At 37.9% G+C, this 27080-nt stretch overlaps 1 protein-coding gene and 1 pseudogene across 4 annotated transcripts in view; one reads left to right on the top strand and one right to left on the bottom strand.

Annotated features, from left to right (window-relative positions):
* Positions 1-27080, bottom strand: part of KIF6 (kinesin family member 6) — a 448516-nt gene that overhangs the window by 318425 nt on the left and 103011 nt on the right. The gene's annotated exons all lie outside the window — the stretch shown is intronic.
* Positions 21351-21903, top strand: LOC119539368 (annotated as a pseudogene).

Here is a 27080-nt window from a genome sequence, read left to right as displayed (position 1 = left end):
ATCTTGGAAAATGTCCTCACCTACCCTACAATTCAATCTGAAAACAAAGGCCACTTACAATTAACTGCGAAACCATATATAGACTAACTGCTATGGATGTTCAGAGCAGGATGATCAATATGCTACCTGTGACCCTCATCACCTGGTCCAGATGGCCCTTCTAGCCAATCTGACAGGACCTTTTCACCTCACTCACCTAGATCTTAAAGCTTTTCCCCCTATGTCCTCTCCAGGATGGCTCAGCATACCACCACCTTGGCAGCACTGCCAGCTCTTCTCAGTCAGAACTTTGGTTTTATCAAATGCCAATAAAATCAGGAAATCATTGAGTCATGTGAGCAGAGACACTGGCATGAAAGAGAACTGGATTGGGATATGACAAGAAATTATTGGTTGGTATGGGCTTCTTCCATGAGACTGCTACAGGTCTAAATGATTTGGATGTCCTTTTTTGTACATACAAGAGCAGTTTTGTTTTACAGAAGTATCTTTAGGTGTTTTGAGTGCACGTTTCATTTTCCAACTAAACAATAATTTACTTGAAGATAAGAATCCAGTTTAAATTCCTTATAATGCCCCCAAAGGAACTACTTGAGATCTTGCGATGTAGTAAATGCTTGGTATATATGATGTTGACATTCAAAAGGACGTAATGATTTTCTTTTTCTTTTGGTTGAGCTGTGACAGTTAGAGGTGCTTCTAAATCCTTGGTATTCTTCTAAAGGATAGAATAAAATAACCAAGCAAGTTGAGAATTATTCAGGACTCTTAGATAATCCTATGGTTTTTCTTTATGTACTCAGAATTGAGAACAGGTTATGAAAACCAATGAGTTATCAGAATAATACAAAAAATCATAAAGCAATTATGAAGACTAACTGGACAATGAGTCACAAAAAAACATCCATTTGGAAAATGGATTTCATCTCTTAATCACAAAAGAAGAATTTCTCTTGATTTGTTTTTTTTTTTTGAAGGTATTAAGATTAGTTTTTTTTTTTTTATTAAATTCAGGTTTATTGAAATACATTCACACATCATACAATCATCCATGATATACAATCTGCTGTCCACAGTATGATAACATAGTTATGCGTTCATCACCACAATCTATCTCTGAACATTTTCCTTACATCAGAAAGAACCAGAACAAGAATAAAAAATAAAAGTGAAAAAAGAACACCCAAATCATCCCCCCATCCCACCCCATTTGTCCTTGAGTTTTTATCCCCATTTTTCTACTCATCCATACACTAGATAAAGGGGGTGTGATCCACAAGGTCTTCACAATCACACTGTCACCCCTTGTAATCTACATTATTATATAATTGTCTTCAGGAGTCCAGACTGCTGGGTTGGAGTTTGGTAGTTTCAGGTATTTACTTCTAGTTATTCCAATACATTAAAGCCTAAGAGGTGTTATCTATATAGTGCATAAGAATGTCCACCAGAGTGACCTCTCGACTCCATTTGGAATCTCTCAGCCACTGAAACTATTTCGTCTCATTTTGCATCCCCCTTTTGGTCAAGAAGATACTCTCAGTCCCACGATGCTGGGTCCACATTCATCCCCGGGAGTCATACTCTGCGTTGCCAGGGAGATTTACACCCCTGGGAGTCGGGTCCCACGTAGGGGGGAGGGCAGCGAGTTCACCTGTTGAGATGGCTCAGTTAGAGAGAGAGAGGGCCACATCTTGATTTGTTTTTATACAAAGCATGAGAAAAATGGATAGATTGAGGTGACAATGTTTCCCTGCCATTAATTACTTTCATGTGACTGAGAACTCTAAATATCATAGATACTTTTCTATGTTCCAGACATATGAGTGAAAATACCATAGCTGTTTCATACCATTCTTCTACAGACCGTTATTAGGAATAAGGAATGGCAACTGTTGGTGAAATTTAACACCTCCTAGCTGTCTAAGACGTTATGACTCTTGAGATTGATCTCTTTCAATAGGCCATTCAAAGTAGGGGGAAGGTAACTGTTGCTACTACTCCAGTGAGAAAGGCTTTGGGTAGAGAAGTGTGATTTTCAGGCACAAGTTCTCTATTGCTTCTTCCATGGTCCCTGGTAATGTTCCAGTGCTCAAGGAACACAGTCCCCAGTCAATCCGTGCTGGCTATGTAGTGTGAGTGAGTCACCAGTCACTCGTTCAGATCATCCTGCAGAATGGCACTCCTGACTTATCAGGAAGTTATTTGTTTGGGATCTAAGCTTCCAGGCACAGGAGTCTCCTTAAATGCCTATAAGAGACAGACAAATAATACAAATGACAAGTGACATGCAATCAGTAGGATTAGGAACTGAAGGATGCATGCCCCATCTAAAGCACTAAAATTCAAACGTTTGAAAAAAACTAAATGTATAGGCCAAACAAAATATATCTGGGACAGATGCAGGCCCTGGATTGCCAGTTTTCAACATCTTCAAGAGCCTTTCTATCAAAGAATGGTCCTGGACCAGCTGCATCCACATCACCTTGGAGCTGGTTAGGGATGCAGAATCTCAGGCCCTGTCTAGACCAAGTGAATCACAAGTTGCACTCTACCAAAATGCCCAGGTGATTCCCAAGTCCATTAAAGTTTGAGAAGTGCTGGTCTACAGCACTATTCTGAAAAACACAAGTGGATGGGTCCAGAGCATAGGTGAAAGAATTGGCCTTCAACAGGACCTATCTTCCTGAGACCAAAGGAAAGCAGGTGAGTGAGAGTTGGAATGGGTATGGGGGGAAGGAAGTTAAGGGAATTCATGTTTGACAGTGTCTTGGTTTGCCAAGTTGCTATGACAAATGCCATTTAATAGGTTGGCTTAACAAACAAGCATAAATTGGCTCTTGGTTTTGAGACCAGAAGTCCAAAATCAAGTTACTAGCAAGGCTCACTTTCTCCTGGGAATCTGCAGCACCCCGGTGCTGCCTTGCCACAATCCTAGGGGTTCCTTGGATTGCACTCCTGCCGCCTGTGATCCTTCTCTTCTTGAGTCTGCTTTTACCGTTTCCACTGACTTCTGGTTTCTGGCTTCTCCCTGTGACTTTCTCTAACTTCTGCTTCTGGGTTCTCTTTTTAATTCTTCCAATAATCTGGATAAGGCCCATCTTGGTTCAGATGGCCACATCTTCAAAAGAACATGTTTGTTGGGCTTCATAATTCAACCTACCACAGACAATTTCCATATTCTCTCTGAGTCTTCACAGCAAATTGGGGGAGGGAGTTTTTGAGAAAAGAGATGGAAATTTGGCATAATTATTGTGAGGAACGGAAGAAAAAGCACATGGGCCCATGAAGATACCGCTTAGCGGACTGAGGGCCCAGCTGAGGTTGGAGAAAATAACGTTGCAGAGCTTTTCTCCAGCCTTCTTTGTACCCCAACATTGAAATGTGTCCTTTATGCCTGCAGAGAACCCAGGGCATCTGATTACTTACTTGTAAGATTGAAATGATCAGCTCAGGAGTCTGTTCTCCTACTAGCTTGAGAGACCTCTGAGGTCAGAAACAGGTATTCTCAGAGCCTTGTAGGGGGTAGACACACAATAGGCAAGGTACTGAGTGAACTGGATTCAAAAGCTTTGGCTGACCCAGGCTGACGCAAGTGGCTCCTGAGGCCTGAAGAGGCCCAGAGACCACAGTCTGCTTGCAGTTAAGATGGAATGCCTGATAGGACCCGGATCTCCAGGAGAACAGCACCAGTGCCTTCAGCTCTGATGTCTGATGGACTGCTAAGAGTTCACTCTCTTAGCAGACATGGAATCTTGGGGAAAGGTCATACAACCCTATGTGAATGTCAATTTCATCAGCTCTAAAGCATGGATTACAATACCCATGTCCTTAAATGTGTGTAAAGTCCCCAGCTTTTAAAGACTGGCACAAAATAGGTACTCAATAAATATCAGTTGTCTACTCTCTTTGGAGAGATTTTCCTAATGCTTCTGAAGAGAAGTTCTTCGGAGATGGATGAGGGAAGAGATTAAGGCAGTGCAGACCATTTGCATAAGAATCAATGGGATGCTTATTCAAACATATTTGAATTTTGGGGGGTGGAGGCCAGGAATCTGCGTTTTTAACAAGTATTCTAAGTGATCCTTATACATAGTTAAATTTCAAGCTGCTGGATTATGTCTTCCATGTTTTCTCCTTCTTTTTACTCCTACTGCCTCCTAAATGGACCTAATAACCACCCTCAGTACTCCAGTGTCTCTGACTCTAATCTCATTTCATTCCAGTCTTAGGACAATATTGACTGATTTTTTTTCCTAAAAGGCAGCTCCAATCTTGCTTAAGTGAAAATCTCCAAGGGCTACACCCTGCCTGCCAAATCCTTGCATTCATACATTTCCAGTCTTAATGTTTTCACCTACTCCCTTACTGGGTTCCAGTCAAACAGGTAAATCAGCTGTCACAGCTCTATGCTTTCTTCCTAGCCTTCCTTTCCACATGAATGTTATGTTCCACTGCCCCAAGCCTGACCTCTTCCCTCAAGTACTATTTCATGTGCCTTCTCTATGAATCTTTTCCTGATACTATGCCCTGATGTGTTTTCTTTCTTCTTTGAGCCCTTGTCATTCTTTGTGACTCTCACATTACATTTTTCATATTCTATGTTATGCTATTTTGTACTAGTTTTATAAATTCTGCTATAAGTTCCATGAAGGCAAGGACCATGTCAGTAAATATGGTGCCCAGCACAGTGTCTAGTACAGAGTTGGGTCTCAATAAATGTTTGTTGAACATATGAATGAATTCATATGTTGTTCTAGAATACAACTAGATTGAAAGTCATAAGGGCAGGGGCTATGCATTAACCAATTTTTGAAACTCTTATAGCACTTAGCAGTGTTTTATATACAGTAGGCATTAAAAATATGATGAATTAAATTTAACATCTGGCAACTTTTTTCCTCACTTGGTGACCAATTATTTTAAAAACACAATGCAACCAAGATTTCAATACTGCATGCGAAGCTTACTGACTCCTTTTTATAGTAATAATTATGACAATCTTTGGAACCTTAAATGGAGTATGTTTCCCTGTTTAGGAGTACTAAAATTATACTAAAGGTGACTATTTTCCCTAGGGCTAAGACCAACAGTTACACTGTTTTACTTCATGAGACATACTTAGATTCTAACTCCCTTTATAGCATGTGAAATCAGCAGTTTTTAAAAATAAAAGTTCCATTTTCATTTTAAATTACTAAATACAGGAAAGATTTAATATATGTGTGTGTGTATTTGCATATGTATGTCTCTATAAAAATATATAACAAATTATGCTTTTCTCATATTTTGAGATATTGTAGATTCACACGCAGTTGTGAGACATAATTCCAGGGTATCTCATATATGCTTTACCCAATTTCCCCCAATGGTAACAACTTGAGAAACTATATTAAAATGTCACAACCAGGACATTAAATCCACTGACATTATGTAGATTTCCCCAATTTTCCTTATGTTTTGTATGTGTGTGTGCATTTACTTCAATGCAATTTTCTTATATTGTAGTTTTGTATCTCTACCACCATAGTCAGGATCCAGAACAGTTCCATCACCACAAATATCCTTCATGTTTCCTTCCATAACTACCCCACTCTGTACTATTTTCTCATTTTTTTGATAAATCTAAAACTGTTCTAAAATTAAGTCTATTAAAGAGAAAAGAAAAAAATGACAAACTACAGGATGAGGGAGAATATTTGCAAACATCCAACAAAGTACTAGTATTTAGAAAAAAGAACTCTCAAATTAACATTCCTCTCTCCAACCTCTAATCTGTTCTCCATTTCTATAATTTTGTCATTTCAAGAATGTTACACAAATGGAATCATACAGCATGCAACCGCTTGGGATTAGCTTTTTTTCACTCAGCATAATTCCCTGGAAATTCATCCAAGTTGTTGGCATGTATCAATAGTTCATTCCTTTTTTTATTGCTGAATAGTATTCCATGGTATGGATGCATCATAGTTTGTTTAATCATTCAGCTGTTGAAGGACAGCTGGTCTGTATCCATTTTTTTTTTTTTTTTAATATTACAAATAAAGCTCCTATACACATTCATGTACAGGTTTTTGTGTGAACATAAATTTTCATTTCTCTGAGACAAATGCCTAAGACAGCAATTGCTGGTTCATATGGTAATTGCATGTTTAGTTGTATAAGAAACTGCCAAAATGTCTTCCAGAGTGCCTATACCATTTTACATTCCACCAGCAATTTATGATCCAGTTTCTTTACTTTCTCACCAGTATCTGGTGTTGTCACTTTAAAAATTTTTTTATCCATATTGTGCTTTTATTATCTATTGCCCCCATGGCTAATGATGTTGAACATCATTTCATGTGCTTTTTGCTACCTGTAACCTCTGCGATGAAATGTCTGTTCATGTCGTTTGCCCATTTTCTAACTGTATTGTTTTTGTTTTGTTTTGCTTTTACTGCTAAGATTTGAGAGTTCATCAATTCTAAATACTAGTATTTTGTTGGATATTTGCAAATGTTTTCCCTCATTCTGTAGTTCGTCATTTTTTTCTTTTCTTTTTAATAGACTTAATTTTAGAACAGTTTTAGACTTATAAAAAAGATGAGAAAATAGTACAGAGTTCCCAAATACTCTGCACCCAGTTTCTACTATTGTTACATCTTACACTAGTATGGTATATTTGCTACAATTAATGAACCAGTGTTGAAGCATTGTTATTAAAGTCCATACTTTATTCAGATCACCTTAGTTTTTACCTAATGTCTATTTTTCTGTTCCAGGATCCCAACCAGGATATAATGTTATATTTGGTCATCATGTCTCTCTAGGTTCCTTTTGGCTGTGGTGGTTTCTCAGATTTTCCTTGTTTTTGATGACCTTGGCAGTTTTGAGGAGTATTGGTCAGGTATTTTGTAGAATGCCCCACTATTGGAATTTATTGGGTGTTTTTCTCATGAGAAGACTGGGCTATGGGTTATTGGGAGGAAGACCACAAAGGTAAAGTGCCATTTTCAGCACATCATATCAAGTGTACATGCTATCAACATGATTTATGACTGTGGATGTTGGCTTTGATCATCTGGCTGAGGCAGTGTTTGTCACATTTCTCCACTGTAGTTACTCTTTTTTACCCTTATTCCATACTGTACATTCTGGAAGGAAGTTACTACGTGCAGCCCAAAACTAAGGACTGGGAAGGTATGTTTCCCCTCCTTGAAGCAGAGAATCTACATAAATTATTTAGAATTCTTTTGCATGGTAAGTTTGCTCCTGAATTTATTAATACATTGTTTGGAATTATTCTTCACGGGATATTTGTCTCCTCTCCAAATTTATTAATTTATTCAAAAATTTATTTCTATGAGTATGGACTCATGGATATTTATTTTATACTTTGGGTCATAATTCAATAGTACTTTATTTACTTTGTTACTCAAATTGTTCCAGCTTTGGCTATTAGGAGTTCTTTAAGTTGGCCCATGTACTCCTTTGATATGCCCCAATCAATATGTTTGTTTTGCTTTATTTATAGCACTTCCTTACTTTCTGACATTACAAGATACTCCAGGCTCATCTTGTATGCTTCCTGCACTAGTCCTAGAATCAGCCATTTTCCTCAGGAGCCATGGCTCCTTTTATTGAAGAATGGTATTAGAAACCAAGACCTGGATATCAGGTATGCTTGTTGCTACTGCAGTGTTTTCTTTTGGCCTTCTCAGCTGACAAAGCAAAAAGTAAGTATTCATACTAACCCACAAATATACACATATCTATGAATATTTTTCATGTAAACATCTGTATCTATATTAAGCTAAACATGATTTTATGCTGTTATCTCCAACCCTGCTCTATACATGGATCATTCTAGCTTTCTCCCCTTGCTTATCTGTAAACTCCCACTCCAACAGTGAGAAACCTGGACGCTACCCATCTTCCATCCATTTACTTGTTTTAGTCCAGTATACACATACAGCAGTATCAGAATTGTTAACCTGTACCCCCTTGGGAGATAACTTTATCAATTAAAGTACGATGCTTATCTGTGATTTCCTTTTGCTTTTAGTCTTACAAACTACACTCACTTCCAAGGATACTTAGGTCAGCACCTTTTCCCCCCAGCCTTGTCATAGTCTGAATGACTTCATGGGGTCACTCAAACTCAAAAATTATTTTTTTTTTATTTTTATATATTAACGGTCACCCTTTAGGCTGTATAGTTGTATGGATTTACAGTCACACAGAATAATTTTACAACCCTAAAAATTGCCTATGCTTATCTGTTCATCCTTCCTTCCTTCCTCTGAATCCCTAGTAACCACTGATCTTTTAACTATCTCTATAGTTTTTGTGTTCTCCAGAAGGTCATATAATGGGAATCATGCAACATGTAGCTTTTCATTCTGGTTTCTTTCACTTAACGATATTCAATTAAAGTTCTTCCATATCTTTTCCATAGCTTCTCATAGCTTGTTAGCTCATCTTTTTGATTGTTGAATAATATTCCATTGAATGGATGTGCCAGTTTATTTATCCATTATGTTACTTAAGAACAGCTTGGTTTCTTCCAGTTTGGGGAATTATGAACAAGCTGCTATAAACATTTGCATAAAGGTTGTTGTGTGAACATAGATTTTCAAATCAATCAGTTAAATACCTAGGAATGCAGTTGCTGGGTTGTATGGTAAGACTATGTTCAGCTTTGAAAGAGACTGCCAAACTGTCTTCCAAAATCGCTGTACTGTTTAGCATTCATACCAGCAATTAACAAGAGTTTATGTTGCTCTGTTTCCCCACCAGCATGTGGTTTTAAAAGTTTTTGGATTTTAGCCATTCTAATAGATGATTAGTGGCATCTCATTGCTGTTTTAATTTGCAATTTCCTAATGACATATTATGATGAAGATCTTTTCATATGCTTAGTTACCATCTGTATATATTCTTTGGTAAGATTTCTGTTCAGAGCTTTTGTCCCTTTTTAAAATTGAGTTGTTACTTATTGTTGAGTTTTAAGAGTTATCTGTATTTTAGGGATAAAAGTCCTTTATATGTGTTTCACCAATATTTTCTCCCAGTCTTCTGCTTGTCTTCTGATTCTATTAACAGTGTCTTTCATGGAGCAGAAGGCTGTAATTTTGATGAAGTTCAATTATCAATTTTTCCCATGGATCATACTTTTGGTGTCAAGTCTAATCTTTGCTAAGCCCCAGATCCCAAATATTTTCTCATTTTTTTTCCCTAAATATTTTATACTGTTTAAGCTTGTGATCCATTTTTGGTTAGTTGTTGTATAGGGTGTGAGGTTTAGGTTGAGGTTATTTTATTTTATTGCCTATAGATATCCAATTGCTTCAGCACCATTTGTTGGAACGGCTACTCTTCTTCAATAGGACTGCTTTTGCAGCTTTGTGAAAAAATCAGTTAGGCATGTTTGTGTGGGTCTATTTCTGGGTTCTCTATCCTGTTCCATTGATCATGTTATTCTATTCCTCTGCCACACCACACTGTCTTGATTTCTGTAGCTATTCACTAGGCCTTAGATTCCTTCCATTTTATTTTGTTTGCCAGTATTGCTTTAGTTTTTCTATGACCTGTGCCTTTCCATAGAAACTTGAGAATCAGCATGTCTGTGTCTACAAAAAAAACTTTCTGGGAATTTCAAAGGAAATGTGTTAAAACTATAGATCAGTTTGGGGAGAAGTGAAATCATTATATGTTAACTTACTCAAGCCATGAACATGGTATGTCTATCTGTTTATTTAGATTTTATTTGATTACTTTCATCAGCATTTTATAATTTTCAGAATACAGATTCTTTATATGTTTTGTTAAGTTATACCTAAATATTTCATTTTTTTAAAGCAATATTAAATGGTATTGTGTTTTTATTTTGTTTCTACATGTTCATTGTTAGTATAAGAAATGTGATTGATTTCTGTGGGTTGAGCTTGTATCCTGAGACTTTTTAGGACTTACTTATTAGTTCCAAGAGGGTTTTTTTTCCTTTGATCCCCTGGGATATTCTACATAAACAATGAAGTTGTCTACAAATAGGACAGTTTTATTTCCTCTGTTCCAATATGAATGCCTTTTATTTCTTTTTCTTGCCTTAATATAGTTCTGCATTGAATTAGAGTGGTTAGCATGCACATCCTTACCTTATTCCTGATCTTAGGGGGAAAACAGTCAGTCTTTCATCATTAAGTTTGAAGTTAGTAGTAGTTTTTTTGTGGATGTTCATTATCAAGTTGAGATGAGTCCCCTCTAATCCCAACTTATAGAGATTTTATAACGAATGAGTGTCAAATGCTTTTTCTGCATCAATTGATATTCTATAATTTTAACTTTTTTAGCCTGTTGACATGGTGTGAGTTACTCTAACTCTGTTCTTTTTCAATATGATTTTGGCTCTCTGGGGTTCCTTACCATCAAATATACATTTGATGGTTGGCTTTTCTATTTCTGCAAAGAGGGTGTTGGGATTTTATAGAATCTATAAATCACTTTGGGTAGAAATGACATCTTAGCCATATTTAGCCTTCCAATCCATGAAAACAGAATATGCTTCCAATTATATGTCTTCTTTGATTTCTTTTAGCAATGTTTTATAGTTCTCCATGTATAAGTCCCTTACATCCTTGGTTAAATTTAATCCTACATATTTGATTCTTTTAGTTGATACTGTAATTGGAATTTTTTTCTTATTTCTCCTTCAGATGGCTAATTACTAATGTATAGAAACACCATTGACTTTTGCATGCTCACATTATACCCTGCCATTTTGCTGAATTTGTTTATTAGCTCAAATAGCTTTGTTGTGGATTTTTCAATATTTTCTATATATAGGACCATGCCATCTACAAATAGAGAAAGTTTTACTTCAGCTTTTCCATTTTGGATACATTTTATTTCTTTTTCTTGCCTATATGCTGTGGCTCAAACATCAGTACAATGTTGAATAATAGTGGTGTCAGTGGGCATCCTGGTCTTGTTCCTGATCTTAAAGAAGAAAAGCTTTCATCTTTCACCATTGAGTACGATGTTGGATGTGTTTTTTCCATATATCCCCTTTATCATGTTGAGGAAATTTCCTTCTATTCCTAGTTTTCTGAGTGTTTTTATAAAGAAGGGATGCTGTATTTTGTCAAATGCCTTTTCTGTATCAATTGAGTGGATAATGTGGTATTTTTTTCCTTCATAATGTTAATGTGATATATTACATTAAGTGATTTTCTTATGTTGAACCATACTTGTATACCTGAAAAAATCCCACTTGATTATGGTGTATAATTCTTCTAATGTGCTGTTGGATTCAGTTTGCTAGTATTTTGTTGAGGATCTTTGCATCAATATTCATAAGGGTTATTGGTCTGTAAGTTTCTTTTTTGTAGTATCTTTATCTGGGTTTGGTATTAGGAAGATGTTGGCCTCATAGAATGAGTTGGAAAATGTTCCCTCCTCTTCAATTTTTGGAAGAATTTAAGCAGGATAGGTGTTAATTTTTATTCAAATGTTTGGTAAAATTCACCAGCAAAGCTGTTTGGTCCTGGGCTTTTCTTTGTTGGGAAGTTTTCGATTATCAATCCAATCTCTTTACTTGTTATTGCTCTGTAGAGATCTTTCATTTCTTCTTGACTCATTGCAGGTAGTTTGCGTGTTTTTAGGAATATGTCCATTTCATCTAGGTTTACTATTTGTTGGCATACAATTGTTCATTGTTGCCTTTTATAATCCTTTTTTATTTCTGTGGGGTCAGTAGTAATGTCCACCCCTCTGATTCTAATTATTTGTGACCTCTCTTTTTTTCTTTATCAGTCTACCTAAAAGTTTGTCAATTGTATTCATTTTTTTTTTTCAAAGAAGCAACTTTTGGTTCTCAGCACTGCTTTTTCTGCATCCCATAAGTTTTGGAATATTGTGTTTTTGTTTTCATTTGCCTCAAAATATTTCCTAATTTCTCATGTGATTTCTTCTTTGATCCACTGGTTGTTTCAGAGAGTGTTTTTAATTACCATGTATTTGTGAATTTTCCATTTCTCCCTGTGCTATTGATTTCTAGCATCATTCCATGTGGTAGGAGAAGATACATTGTATCATTTCAATATTTTTGTAGTTATTGAGACTTGTTTTGTGATCTATCATAATGTCTATCCTGGAGAATGATCCATGTGCACAAGAGAAGAATGTATTTGGCTGCTGTTGGGTGAAGTCTTCTATATAAGCCTGTTAGATCTAGTTGGGTTATAGAATCACTCAAGTCTTCTGTTTCCTTATTGATATTCTGTCTAGATATTCTATCCATTATTGAAAGTGTTATATTGAAGTTTCCTATTATTAATGTAGAACCATCACTTTATTCTTTTGAAACTGTCAATATTTATTTCATACATTTTGGAGCACTGCTGTTAAGTGTATGTATACTTGTAATTGTAATGTCTTCTTTTTTGAATTGACCACTTTATCAATATATAGAGAACTTCTTTGTCCCCTGTAACAGTTTTTTACTGAATACCTAACTATAGAGCTTAAATTTTATATTGTAAATGAATAACATTCATGTTTGACTTGATATCAACTTAACTTCAATAGCACACAACATCACTGTTCCTATACCTCTCCATCCCCTATCTTTTTTGTTGCACTTGTTATGATATGTGTCTTTATACATGGTATGTCAAAAACCATAGGTTTATCATTACTTTTTTCTTTTTTAATCATCATTTTATTGAGATATAGTCACATACCACGCAGTCATACAAAACAAATTGTACTTTCGATTGTTTACAGTACCATTACATAGTTGTACATTCATCACCTAAATCAATCCCTGACACCTTCATTAGCACACACACAAAAATAACAAGAATAATAATTAGAGTGAAAAAGAGCAATTGAAGTAAAAAAGAACACTGGGTACCTTTGTCTGTTTGTTTCCTTCCCCTACTTTTCTACACATCCATCCATAAACTAGACAAAGTGGAGTTTGGTCCTTATGGCATTCCCAATCCCATTGTCACCCCTCATAAGCTACATTTTTATACAACTGTCTTCAAGATTCATGGGTTCTGGGTTGTAGTTTAATAGTTTCAGGTATCCACCACCAGCTACCCCAATTCTTTAGAACCTAAAAAAGGTTGTCTAAAGTGTGCGTAAGAGTGCCCACCAGAGTGATCTCTCGGCTCGTTTTGGAATCTCTCTGCCACTGAAGCTTATTTCATTTCCCTTCACATCCCCCTTTTGGTCAAGAAGATGTTCTCCATCTCACGATGCCGGGTCTACATTCCTCCCCGGAGTCATATTCCACGTTGCCAGGGAGATTCACTTCCCTGGGTGTCTGATCCCACGTAGGGGGGAGGGCAGTGATTTCACCTTTCAAGTTGGCTTAGCCAGAGAGAGAGGGCCACATCTGAGCAACAAAGAGGCATTCAGGAGGAGACTCTTAGGCACAAATACAGGGAGGCCTAGCCTCTCCTTTGCAGCAACCATCTTCCCAAGGGTAAAACTTATGGTAGAGGGCTCAACCCATCAAACCACCAGTCCCCTATGTCTGTGGTCATGTTAGCAACCATGGAGGTGGGGTAGGCGAATACCCCTGCATTCTCCACAGGCTCCTCAAGGGGGCACTACATCTTTTTTTTTTTTCCTTGTTTGTCTTTTTTCTTCTTTTTTTTTTTTTTAACTTTCCCTTCTTTTTTAAATCAACTGTATGAAAAAAAAAGTTAAAAAGAAAACAAACATACAATAAAAGAACATTTCAAAGAGACCATAACAAGGGAGTAAGAAAAAGACAACTAACCTAAGATAACTGCTTAACTTCCAACATGTTCCTACTATACCCCAAGAAAGTTACATAATATAGCAACATTTCAGTGAACTTGTTCCTAATACATCCATCAGAAATTAACAGACCATAGTCATTTCTGGGCATCCCCAGAACGTTAAATAGCTTATCTGTTCTTCTTGGATTATTGTTCCCCCTTCCTTAATTGCTCTCTACTGCTAGTTCCCCTACATTCTACATTATAAACCATTTGTTTTACATTTTTCAAAGTTCACATTAGTGGTAGCATATAATATTTCACTTTTTGTGCCTGGCTTATTTCGCTCAGCATTATGTCTTCAAGGTTCATCCATGTTGTCATATGTTTCACCAGATCGTTCCTTCTTACTGCTGCGTAGTATTCCATCGTGTGTATATACCACATTTTATTTATCCACTCATCTGTTGAAGGACATTTGGGTTGTTTCCATCTCTTGGCAATTGTGAATAATGCTGCTATGAACATTGGCGTGCAGATATCTGTTCGTGTCACTGCTTTCCGATCTTCCGGGTATATACCGAGAAGTGCAATCGCTGGATCGAGTGGTAGCTCTATATCTAGTTTTCTAAGGAACCGCCAGACTGACTTCCAGAGTGGCTGAACCATTATACAGTCCCACCAACAATGAATAAGAGTTCCAATTTCTCCACATCCCCTCCAGCATTTGTAGTTTCCTGTTTGTTTAATGGCAGCCATTCTAACCGGTGTTAGATGGTATCTCATTGTGGTCTTAATTTGCATCTCTCTAATAGCTAGTGAAGCTGAACATTTTTTCATGTGTTTCTTGGCCATTTGTATTTCCTCTTCAGAGAACTGTCTTTTCATATCTTTTGCCCATTTTATACTTGGGCTGTCTGTACTATTGTCATTGAGTTGTAGGATTTCTTTGTATATGCAAGATATCAGTCTTTTGTCAGATACATGGTTTCCAAAAACTTTTTCCCATTGAGTTGGCTGCCTCTTTACCTTTTTGAGAAATTCCTTTGAGGTGCAGAAACTTCTAAGCTTGAGGAGTTCCCATTTATCTATTTTCTCTTTTGTTGCTTGTGCTTTGGGTGTAAAGTCTAGGAAGTGGCCGCCTAATACAAGGTCTTGAAGATGTTTTCCTACATTATCTTCTAGGAGTTTTATGGTACTTTCTTTTATATTGAGATCTTTGGTCCATTTTGAGTTAATTTTTGTGTAGGGGGTGAGGTAGGGGTCCTCTTTCATTCTTTTGGATATGGATATCCAACTCTCCCAGCCCCATTTGTTGAAAAGACCATTATGGCTCAGTTCGGTGACTTTGGGGGCCTTATCAAAGATCAGTCGGCCATAGATCTGAGGGTCTATCTCTGAATTCTCAATTCGATTCCATTGATCTATATGTCTATCTTTGTGCCAGTACCATGCTGTTTTGGCAACTGTGGCTTTATAATAAGCTTCAAAGTCAGGGAGTGTAAGTCCTCCCACTTCGTTTTTCTTTTTTAGAGTGTCTTTAGCAATTAGAGGCATCTTCCCTTTCCAAATAAATTTGATAACTAGCTTTTCCAAGTCTGCAAAGTAGGTTGTTGGAATTTTGATTGGGATTGCATTGAATCTGTAGATGAGTTTGGGTAGAATTGACATCTTAATGACATTTAGCCTTCCTATCCATGAACATGGAATATTTTTCCATCTTTTAAGGTCCCCTTCTATTTCTTTTAGTAGAGTTATGTAGTTTTCTTTGTATAGGTCTTTTACATCTTTGGTTAAGTTTATTCCTAGGTACTTGATTTTTTAGTTGCTATTGAAAATGGTATCTTTTTCTTGAGTGTCTCTTCAGTTTGTTCATTTCTAGCATATAGAAACATTACTGACTTATGTGCATTAATCTTGTATCCCTCTACTTTGCTAAATTTGTTTATTAGCTCTAGTAGGTATATCGTTGATTTCTCAGGGTTTTCTAGATATAAGATCATATCATCTGCAAACAATGACAGTTTTACTTCTTCTTTTCCAATTTGGATGCCTTTTATTTCTTTGTCTTGCCGGATTGCCCTGGCTAGCACTTCCAGCACAATGTTGAATAACAGTGGTGACAGCAGGCATCCTTGTCTTGTTCCTGATCTTAGAGGGAAGGCTTTCAGTCTCTCACCATTGAGTACTATGCTGGCTGTGGGTTTTTCATATATGCTCTTTATCATGTTGAGGAAGTTTCCTTCAATTCCTACCTTTTGAAGTGTTTTTATCAAAAACGGATGTTGGATTTTGTCAAATGCTTTTTCAGCATCTATTGAGATGATCAATTGATTTTTCCCTTTCGAGTTTTTAATGTGTTGTAATACATTGATTGTTTTTCTTATGTTGAACCATCCTTGCATGCCTGGAATGAACCCCACTTGGTCATGGTGTATGATTTTTTTAATGTGTCTTTGGATTCGATTTGCAAGTATTTTGTTGAGGATTTTTGCATCTATATTCATTAGGGAGATTGGCCGGTAGTTTTCCTTTTTTGTAGCATCTTTGCCTGGTTTTGGTATTAGATTGATGTTAGCTTCATAAAATGAGTTAGGTAGTGTTCCATTTTTTTCAATGTTTTGAAAGAGTTTGAGTAAGATTGGTGTCAGTTCTTTCTGGAAAGTTTGGTAGAATCCCCTGTGAAGCCATCTGGCCCTGGGCATTTATTTGTGGGAAGATTTTTGATGACTGATTGGATCTCTTTGCTTGTGATGGGTTGGTTGAGGTCTTCTATTTCTTCTCTGGTCAGTCTAGGTTGTTCATATGTTTCCAGGAAATTGTCCATTTCTTCTACATTATCCAGTTTGTTGCCATACAGTTGTTCATAATATCCTCTTATAATTTTTTTAATTTCTTTGGGATCTGCAGTTATGTCACCTTTTTCATTCATTATTTTGTTTATATGGGTCTTCTCTCTTTTTGATTTTGTCAGTCTAGCTAGGGGCTTGTCAATCTTGTTGATCTTCTCAAAGAACCAACTTTTGGTGATATTTATCCTCTCTATTGTTTTTTTGTTCTCTATGTCATTTATTTCTGCTTTAATCCTTGTTATTTCTTTTCTTCTACTTGGTTTAGGATTGGTTTGCTGTTCATTTTCTAGCTTCTTCAGTTGATCCATTAGTTCTTTGATTTTGGCTCTTTCTTCCTTTTTAATATATGCGTTTAGTGCTATAAATTTCCCCCTTAGCACTGCTTTTGCTGCATCCCATAGGTTTTGGTATGTTGTGTTCTCATTTTCATTCGTCTCTATGTATTTAGCAATTTCTCTTGCTATTTCTTCTTTAACCCACTGATTGTTTAGGAGTGTGTTGTTTAACCTCCAGGTATTTGTGAATTTTCTAAGTCTCTGATGGTTATTGACTTCTAATTGTATTCCATTGTGGTCAGAGAATGTGCTTTGAATAATTTCAATCTTTTTAAATTTATTGAGGCTTGTTTTATGTCCCAGCATATGATCTATTCTGGAGAAAGTTCCGTGAGCACTAGAAAAGTATGTGTATCCTGGTGATTTGGGATGTAATGTCCTGTATATGTCTGTTAAATCTAATTCATTTATCAGATTGTTTAGGTTTTCAATTTCCTTATTGGTCTTCTGTCTGGTTGATCTATCTATAGAAGAGAGTGATGTGTTGAAGTCTCCCACAATTATTGTGGAAACATCAATTGCTTCCTTTAGTTTTGCCAGTGTTTCTCTCATGTATTTTGTGGCACCTTGATTGGGTGCATAGACATTTACGATTGTTATTTCTTCTTGCTGAATTGCCCCTTTTATTAGTATGTAGTGGCCTTCTTTGTCTCTCAAAACATCCCTGCATTTGAAGTCTATTTTATCTGAGATTAATATTGCTACACCTGCTTTCTTTTGGCTGTAGCTTGCATGAAATATTTTTTTCCATCCTTTCACTTTCAGTTTCTTTGTGTCCCTGTGTCTAAGATGAGTCTCTTGTATGCAACATATTGATGGTTCATTTTTTTTGATCCATTCTGCGAATCTATATCTTTTAATTGGGGAGTTTAATCCATTTACATTCAACGTTAAAACCGTGAAGGCATTTCTTGAATCGGCCATCTTATCCTTTGGTTTATGTTTGCCATATTTTTCCCTCTCTCTATTAATATCCTTTATTGTACCCATACCGAATCTCTTTAGTACTGAACCTTTCTCCAAGTCTCTCTGTCCTGTCTTTGTTTCTCTGTCTGTAGGGCTCCCTTTAGTATCTCCAGTAGGGCAGGTCTCTTGTTAGCAGATTCTCTCAGCATTTCTTTGTCTGTGAAAAATTTAAGCTCTCCCTCAAATTTGAAGGAGAGCTTTGCTGGATAAAGTATTCTTGGCTGGAAATTCCTCTCACTCAGAATTTTAAATATATCGTGCCACTGCCTTCTTGCCTCCATGGTGGCTGCTGAGTAGTCACTACTTAGTCTTATGCTGTTTCCTTTGTATGTGGTGAATTGCTTTTCTCTTGCTGCTTTCAGAACTTGCTCCTTCTCTTCTATGTTTGACAGTGTGATCAGTATATGTCTCGGAGTGGGTTTTTTTGGATTTATTCTATTTGGAGTTCGCTGAGCATTTATGATTTGTGTATTTATGTTGTTTAGAAGATTTCGGAAGTTTTCCCCAACAATTTCTTTGAATACTCTTCCTAGACCTTTACCCTTTTCTTCCCCTTCTGGGACACCAATGAGTCTTATATTCGGACGTTTCATATTATCTATCATATCCCTGAGGTCCATTTTGAGTTTTTCAATTTTTTTCCCCATTCTTTCATTTATGCTTTCATTTTCCATTCTGTCATCTTCCAGGTCACTGATTCGTTGTTCAACTTCCTCTAGTCTTGTACTATGAGTGTCCAGAATGTTTTTAATTTGGTCAACAGTTTCTTTAATTTCCATAAGATCATCCATTTTTCTATTTAGTCTTGCAATGTCTTCTTTATGCTCTTCTAGGGTCTTCTTGATTTCCTTCATATCCCGTACTATGGTCTCATTGTTCATCTTTAGTTCTTTGAGTAGCTTCTCTAGGTGCTGTGTCTCTTCTGGTCTTTTGATTTGGGTGCTTGGGCTTGGGTTATCCATATCGTCTGGTTTTTTCATATGCTTTATAATTTTCTGTTGTTTTTGGCCTCGTGGCATTTGCTGAACTTGATAGGGTTCTTTTAGGGTTTGTAGACCTATTGAAGTCCTTATCTCTAATTTATCAGATCTACAGCTTCGTGGAGTACACTTTCTCTAACTAACCAGCAGGTGGCGTCCACGAGCCACCTGTTCTCCACAAGCCAGTTCTCCCCTGCTTAGCCTTTTTGGTGTGTGGGGGAGTGAGTCTTGTGGGGCCCAATTGGTGTACCAAGCTTGCGTGTGTAGTTGGTGTTGCCTGCCCTGTATGTGGGGCGTGTTTCTGGGCAGTCGGGGAGAGGGGGTGGCCCTAACAATGAAATCTCCCTGGTGATCCTAGAGTTTTAAAGCTGCTGCAATAGTCTAATCCTTCAGTTCAGTCCTGCCACAGTTTGTCTCTGCCACTGACCCACAAGTCTTTGGTATTGGCGTATGGCTCCTGAGACTTGCAAGTGGGCCCCTCTTCCAGGCTGTGCACTCTGGGTCCTCTGTTGAGGGATGACTGTGCTATGTCACAGGTGAGTGCCGTCCCCCCAGGGCAGTTCTGGGCTGCTGGGCTGTGTAGGGAGGCTCCCAGTCTGCTCAAATGATGGCTGAATGGGGCTTTGTTAATTCACACTGCTCCACCTTCCCAGCTCTGGGACATTCAGCTGAGGTTGCAGGGAAGGCTAATGTCCACGCCCAGTTTTGTGGTGTGTGCCTGTTATTTGAAGCACTTCCGTCACACTGGGTTGTCTGGGGCAGCTCTGGGCTATGGGGCTGGCGATGGGCAGGAGTGTTTCCTGTCCACCAGGATGGTGGCTGTGAGCGGACACCCCCCTTTTCTTGGGAAGTTGTGTTGTTTAGTGAATTTTCTCAGCCACTGGATTATTGCCTTTTGTCTCAGAGCTCTCTTAGTTCTGCTCTTGACTTGACGTGCCCAAATTGCAATTCTTTGAAGCTTTCTGTATTGGGCTTCTTAGAGTAATTGTTTTAGAAAAAGAAAAAAGGATTTAAAAAAAAAAAACAAAAAAAAAAAAATGGCCCTCCTCAGAGATCTAATGGGTTATTGAAATGCTAATAGACAAAGCAACCAGGGCCATTAAGGAAAGGTCCACAGGGCAGAGAGATCAGCTTTGCTTCGGGATTTGCATATGTGCCTCAAGGCCTGAGCTCCGCCCTTCCCCTTTCTGTGTTCACCAGAACTCCAAAAATCCTCTGCTTTTATTTTGGAGTTTTTCGTGTTGTTTTTTTTCTATGCCTGTCTCCTCTCTGCTGGGCTGGCTGCTCTCAGAGTCTCTGGTGTCTGGTCTCAGTCTATCTATGGTTGGAGTTTGAATCAGTAGAATGAGTTTCCGATAAGAGCAGCCACTGCAGTTCTCCCTTCTCCTTCCCGGAGCTGACAGCCCCTCCTCCCCCGGGACTGAGCCTGGCAGGGAGGGGCGCGGGTCCCCTGGCCGCAAAAACTTACAGATTTCGCTGATCTCAGCAGTTCCACGTTTTCATGAGTGTTGTATGAAGTATGCCCAAAGACAGATTGCTCTGTGGTGTCCAGTCCATGCAGTTCCTGGCTTTTTACCTACTTTCCTGGAGGAGTAACTAAAACTTACAGCTCACCAGTCTGCCATCTTGCCCCACCTCCCTATCATTACTTTTTATGTGTTTGCATTTTAAAACCTGTAAGAAGTAAAAAGAGGAATTACATACCAAAAAAATAAAATACAATAGTACTGGCATTTATAATTACCCATATGGTTACCTACACTGAAGGTATTTATTTCTTTATGCCACTTCAATCCACTGTCTAGTGTCCTTTCCTATCAAGTCTGAAAAACTCCCTTTAGTATTGCTTGTAGGGTAGGTCTAATGTTGACAAACTCCATCAGCTTTTGTTTGTCTGGAAATGTCTTAATCTCTTCCTCATTTGTGAAAGAAAGTCTTGCCAGATATAAAATGCATGGTAGGAAATTGTTTTCTCTCAGCACTTTAAATATTTTGTCCCACTGCCTTCTTGCCTCCATGGTTTCTGATGAGAAATCACCCTTTGCTCATATAGGGACTCCCTTATGGATAACACAATGCTTTTCTCTTGCAGCTTTCAGAACTTTCTCCTTGTCCTTGGCATTTGACTGTTACAGGAATATTCAGTTACCTATTTAATATTCATTGATTTGAGGGTCAATCACTTTTGATTTTTAATTTATATATCCCCATTTTACTTAACAAATGACTAGCGACATTTTCAAAAACCAATAGAGGGCCCTGTACCAATCAAGACAGCAGAATGAGAAGCTTCAGGGCACCATTTCCCCACAGGAACTTTGAACAACCTGCAAAAACTGGCAGAAATATTCTTCTAAAACCTCCAGAAAATAGTTAAAGTATTGCAATAAAACAAGGCAAGCACAAATTAAGAAAATGTCCACTTAAAAGCAACAGGATGCTCCTCTTCCTGTAAGTGGCCCAAGGTGATCTCTGAAAATGGTCTGCTATTCACTTGTCTCTGAAAACCCCACAAAATCATGCAAATCAAGAGGTTCAAATCGTCATGTTCACTTTAAGAGCACCTAAGAAACTTCTCAGGCCATCAAGGGTGTGCATATTCAAAAAGCCACCAAGTATCTGAAAGATGTCACTTTACAGAAGCAGTGTATGCCATTCTGTTAACAATGGTGGTGTTGGTAGGTGTGCTCAGGCCAAACAGTGGGGCTAGACGCAGGGTTGATGGCCTAAAAAGAGTGCTGAATTTTTGTTGCACATGCTTAAAAATGCAGAAAGCAATGCTGAACTTAAGGGTTTAGATGTAGATTCTCCGGTCATTGAGCATATCCAGGTGAACAAAGCCCCCAAGATGTGCCACCATGCTTACTGAGCCCATGGTCCGATTAACCCGTACATGAGTTCACCCTGCCACATTGAGATGATCCTTACTGAGAAAGAACAAATTGTTCCTAAACCAAAAGAGGAGGTTGCACAGAAGGAAAAGATATCCCAGAAGAAACTGAAGAAACAAAAACTAATGGCTCAGGAATAAATTCATCATAAATTAAACACAAATTAAATTAAAAAAAAAAAAAAAAAGCAATAGGATCTCCCAGAGCCCTAGTTGGCCTCTCCCCTACCCAGTCACTGACTCAGCATGGAGCTGGCCATACCCCTAATGTAGATTCCTGGTCCTGGTTCCAGAGGGAGCAGGGTAACCCTTGTGCATACACTGGAAGTATGTTTCTTTGGCCCATTCCATCTGTGCGTGGCCTAAGAGACTTGCTGTACTAGAACTTCCCTGCATGTAGAAGGCAGTTCACAGAGCTCTCCTACTGAGTGCTGTGAGAAAGCAGTCAAGTGGCTGCCTAGAGCAATGTATTGCTGGCTGTAGGACATTCAGTGCAGTGCCCAGTATTGTGAGGAAACTGTTTCCTAGGGAAGAGAGGACATTGTTATCTGTGTAAATCAGGGAACTCCTAGTTCCAAATATGCATGGCTAAGACAAGAGGCATTTGCAGAAAGGACCAGAGAGGCCCCTATGCCTTGGCCTTGAATTATTCTCTAAACTCATGTATGGATAATCCCTGAAGGAGATCACTCATACAGGTCAAATTGCAAAGACTAGAAAAGGTATATTCTTTTTTCTTCTTCTTTTTCCTCCTCCTCCTCCTTCCGTTTTGCTAGCTCCTGGCAATCAAAGAAAGCTCTGTCATAACACTAGCTGGAAATAAACTTAGGTAACAGACACCTCAGAGTCTAAATTCTAGCAATAACACATTCAAATATCAAAATGTCCAGGTTTCAACAAAAGCATAAAAAACACAAAGAAATAGAAAGTGATGGTCCAGGCAAAGGAGAAGATTAAAGCATTAGAAACCATCAAAGAAGAGGATCAGAGCTGGGACATTTCAAACAAAAACTTTTTTTAAATTGCCCCAAATATGCTCAAATAACTAAAGGAAAATATGGCAAAAAACTAAAGGAAATCAGGGAAATGATAGATAATCACAAAGAGAATATGAATAGAGAAAAGGAAATTATGAAAAGGAACTAAGCAGTACTGAAGACCACAGTAACAGAAATTTAAAAATTCCTTAGGGGAATTCAATAGCAGTTTGGAGCTGGCAGAAGAAAGAATCAGTGAACTTGAAGATAAAACACTGAGATCATCCAGTCTGAGGAGCAGAAAGAAAAAGGATGAGGAAACTGAACAGATCCTGAGGATCCAGTGGGAAACCATCAAGCATAACAATATATACATTGTGGGAATCCCAGAATGAGAAGAAAGAGAGAAAGAGGTAGAGAGAATACTGAAAGAAATAATGGCTAAAACTTCTCAACTTTAACAAAAGACATGAATATACACATACAAGATGCTCAATGAACTTCAAACAGGATAAATCCAATAGACCTACACCCTGCCGTATTATAATCTAACTTTCAAATGCCAAATATAAAGAGAGAATACTGAAAGCTGCAAGAGAAAGGCACCATATCACATATAAAGAAGCCTCAATAAGATGAAGTGCCAATTTTTCATGAGAAACCATGAAAGTAAAAGGCAGCAGGCAGCAGGAAGACATATTTAAAGTGCTGAAAGAAAAAATTTGCCAAGAATTCAATGTCTGGGAAAACTGTCTTTCAAAAATGAAGGAGATTTCTGAAGAGGAAATACAAATGGCTCAAAAAAACATATGAAAAAATGCTCAACTTCACTAGCTATTAGGGAAATGCAAATCAAAACCACAATCAGATATCATCTCACATCTACCAGAATGGCCATTATCCAAAAAACAGAAAATTGCAAGTGCTGGAGAGGATGTGAAGGAAGAGGCACACTTATTCACTCTTGGTGGGAATGTAGAATGGTGCAGCAACTCTGGAAGGCAGTGTGGCAATTCCTCAACAAGCTAAGTATAGATTTGCCATATGACCCAGCTATTCCATTACTAGGTATATATTCAGAGGAACTGAAAGCTAAGACACGAACGGACATTTGTAAATCGATGTTCATAGCAGCAGCATTCACAATTGCCAAGAGATGGAAACAGTCCAAATGTCCATCAGTGAAGGAGTGGATAAACAAACACATGATGGAATATTACACAGCTGTAAGACATAACAAAGTCACAGAACATACAACAATATGGATGAACCCTGAGGACATTATGTTGAGCAAAGTTAGCCAGAAACAAAAGGACAAATACTGTATAGTTTCACTAATATGAATTAATATTAATGAGCAAACTTTGAGAGTTAAAAGCTGAGAACACAGGTTATCAGGAGACAGAAAGGGTAGAGATTGGGCATTTGATGCTGAAGGACTACAGAATGTTCAACAGGATTGATTGTATAGATCCAGAAATAGATAGCATAATACTGTGTGATGGTAACACAATATTGTAAGTACACTGAACAAAGATGTCTGTGAGTAAAGCTGAAAGAGGAGGGCTAGGGGCATGTATGACACCAGAGATAAAGACAGACAATAAAGACTTGGACTATATAACTTAGCGCAAACTAGAGTGGTTCAATGATTGTGACTAAATGTACAAATATAAAAATGTTTTTACATGTGGGAGAACAAATGAATGTCAACCATGCAAAGTGTTGAAAAAGGTATGGTATTGGGGAAAAATATAATCAAAGCAAACTAGAGTCTATGGTCAACAGTAACATTGTAATATGCTTCCATTAAATGTAACAAAGGCAATATACCAAAGCTAAATGTGTATGAGGGGGGATATAAAGGAGGGCTATGGGATTCTTGGTAGTGGTATTGTTGTCTGACCTTACTATTATATTGTATTGTATGGTATTTTATTTTTCTTTTTATTATCTTTTTTATTATTCTTTAAAAATTTTTTTCATAGTAATGAATACATTCAAGTGCTGACTGTGGTAATAAATTTACAACTATATGATGATACCATGAACAATTGATTGTACACTGTGGATGACTATAAGATATATGAATATATCTCTATAAAATTGTAGGAAATAATATAAATAGGGATAAAAGTGCTTGAGAAAACATGGAGAGAGGGATTCACCTATTTACTGTTGGTGGGGAAATAGAATGATGCAGCCTATCTGGAGGACAGTGTGATGGTTCCACAAGAAACTAAGTATGTGGTGCCATACGGTCCTGCAACCTCATTATGGTGTATATACTTGGAAGATCTGAGAGCAGGATATGAATGGACATTTGCATACTGGTGTTTGTGGAGGCAGTGTTCATGATTTGCAATGGGTGGAGGTAGCTGAAGGGTACATTGACTTATGAACAGAATAGTGAACTGTGGTGTATGCATACAATGGAATATTGAGCAACTGCGAGGAGTGAAGCTGTGAGACACGCAATGAGGTAAATGGATCCTGTAGACAGCATTTTGAGTGAAGTACACCAGAAACAAAAAGACAAACATTATAATGCCTCACCAATATGGACTAATTACAATGTGTAAACTCAGAAGTGAATCTTAGAGCACAGCTTATCAGGAGAACGCTTATTGTAATGGTCCCTAGATTGTAAGCTCTTACAGCAGTCACATCTATTCCTGAATTCTAATGGCTATCTCCAAATTCTGATATGCTAATCCCTCTGTGTATAACCTGGTCGGTCTCTGGAACTTTGGGTATCTGTGTGACACCTGAAACTCAGCGCTGGAGCTCGGCTGATATGAATGTCAGTATTAGCATATACAGCAACTGTTTAAAAAGTTGAAAAAGAGTCCAGACTTCAATTAGAAATATGAATGAAGCAGATCTGGTTAGGACTAATGCAAATCAGGCCAAAGGGTAAAGGACAATATGTGTTTTAAAACTTTAACTTCTTTGTGAGACCAAGGGAAGAGATAGATGTTCATTTGGTGCAGGATATATATCTTCTACAGTGCACTAAATAATTTAACTTGTACAGTCAGTTTGTTCAAGCACCATAATTATATGGAATTTGAATAGGAAGTGAGAACTGATAGGTTACAGGTACAGGTTAGTGTGAAATAGCGATACATCCCAAAGTAATTTGGGCAGGGAATAAAAATATATATGCAGGGCCCCCTGAGGAGCTGGGGGAAAATGCAGAAATGTTGGATGTCCCTACCTGGGTTATTACCTGATATTCTCACAAACACTGAGGACTGACAGTTTGGTATGCCGAGCCCTCGATCTTGGGGCTGCCCTTATGAAGCCTGTTATTGCAAAGGAGAGGCCAAACCTACTTATAATTGTGCGTAAGAGTCTCCCCGAGTGTCTCTTTGTTGCTCAAATGTGGCCCTCTCTGTCGAGCTAAGCCAACTCGGCAGGTGAATTCACTGCCCTCCCCCCAACATGGGACCTGACTCCCAGGGGTGTAAATCTCCCTGGCAATGCAGGATATGACTCCCGGGGATGAATCTGGACCCAGCATCATGGGATTGAGAAAATCTTCTTGACCAAAAAGGGGATGCAAAATGGAACAAAATAAAGTTTCAGTGGCTGAGAGATTTCAAATGGAGTCGAGAGATCACTCTGGTGGGCATTCTTATGCACTATATAGATATCCCTTTTTAGGTTTTAGTGTATTAGAATAGCTAGAAGGAAATACCTGGAAGTATTAAACTGCAATCCAGTAGCCTTGACTCTTGAATATGACTGTATAACTATGTAGCTTACATGGGGTGACAGTGTGATTGTGGAAACCTTGTGGCTCATGGTCCCTTTATCCAGTGTTTGGATGGATGAGTAGAAAAATGGGGGCAAAAACTAAATGAAAAATAGAGTGGGATGGAGGGATGATTTGGGTGTTCTTTTTTTATTCCTATTTTTTATTCTTATTTTTCTTCTTTCTAGTGTAAGGAAAATGTCCAAAAATAGATTGCGGTGATGAATGTACAACAGTATGATGGTACTGTGAACAGTTCATTGTACACCATGGATGACTGTATGGTATGTGAATATATCTCAATAAAACAGAATTAAAAACAAACAACACACAAACAAAACAATGAAGGAGGAACTCTCCTATGTGGGACATGACTCCCAGGGGTGTAAGTCTCCCTGGCAACATAGGATGAGGCTGGCCCTGGCATTGTGGGATTGAGAATGCCTTCTTAACCAAAAGGGGGAAAAGAAATGAAACAAAATAAAGTTTCAGCAGCTAAGAGATTCCAAATAGAGTCAAGAGGTCATTCCGGAGGTTATTCTTATCCATTATTCCTTTTTAGTTTCGAGTGTATTAGAATA

This window comes from Choloepus didactylus, chromosome 7 (genome assembly GCF_015220235.1).
Source record: "Choloepus didactylus isolate mChoDid1 chromosome 7, mChoDid1.pri, whole genome shotgun sequence".
Lineage (NCBI taxonomy): Eukaryota > Metazoa > Chordata > Mammalia > Pilosa > Megalonychidae > Choloepus > Choloepus didactylus.
This window is presented reverse-complemented; position numbering and strand designations above follow the sequence as displayed.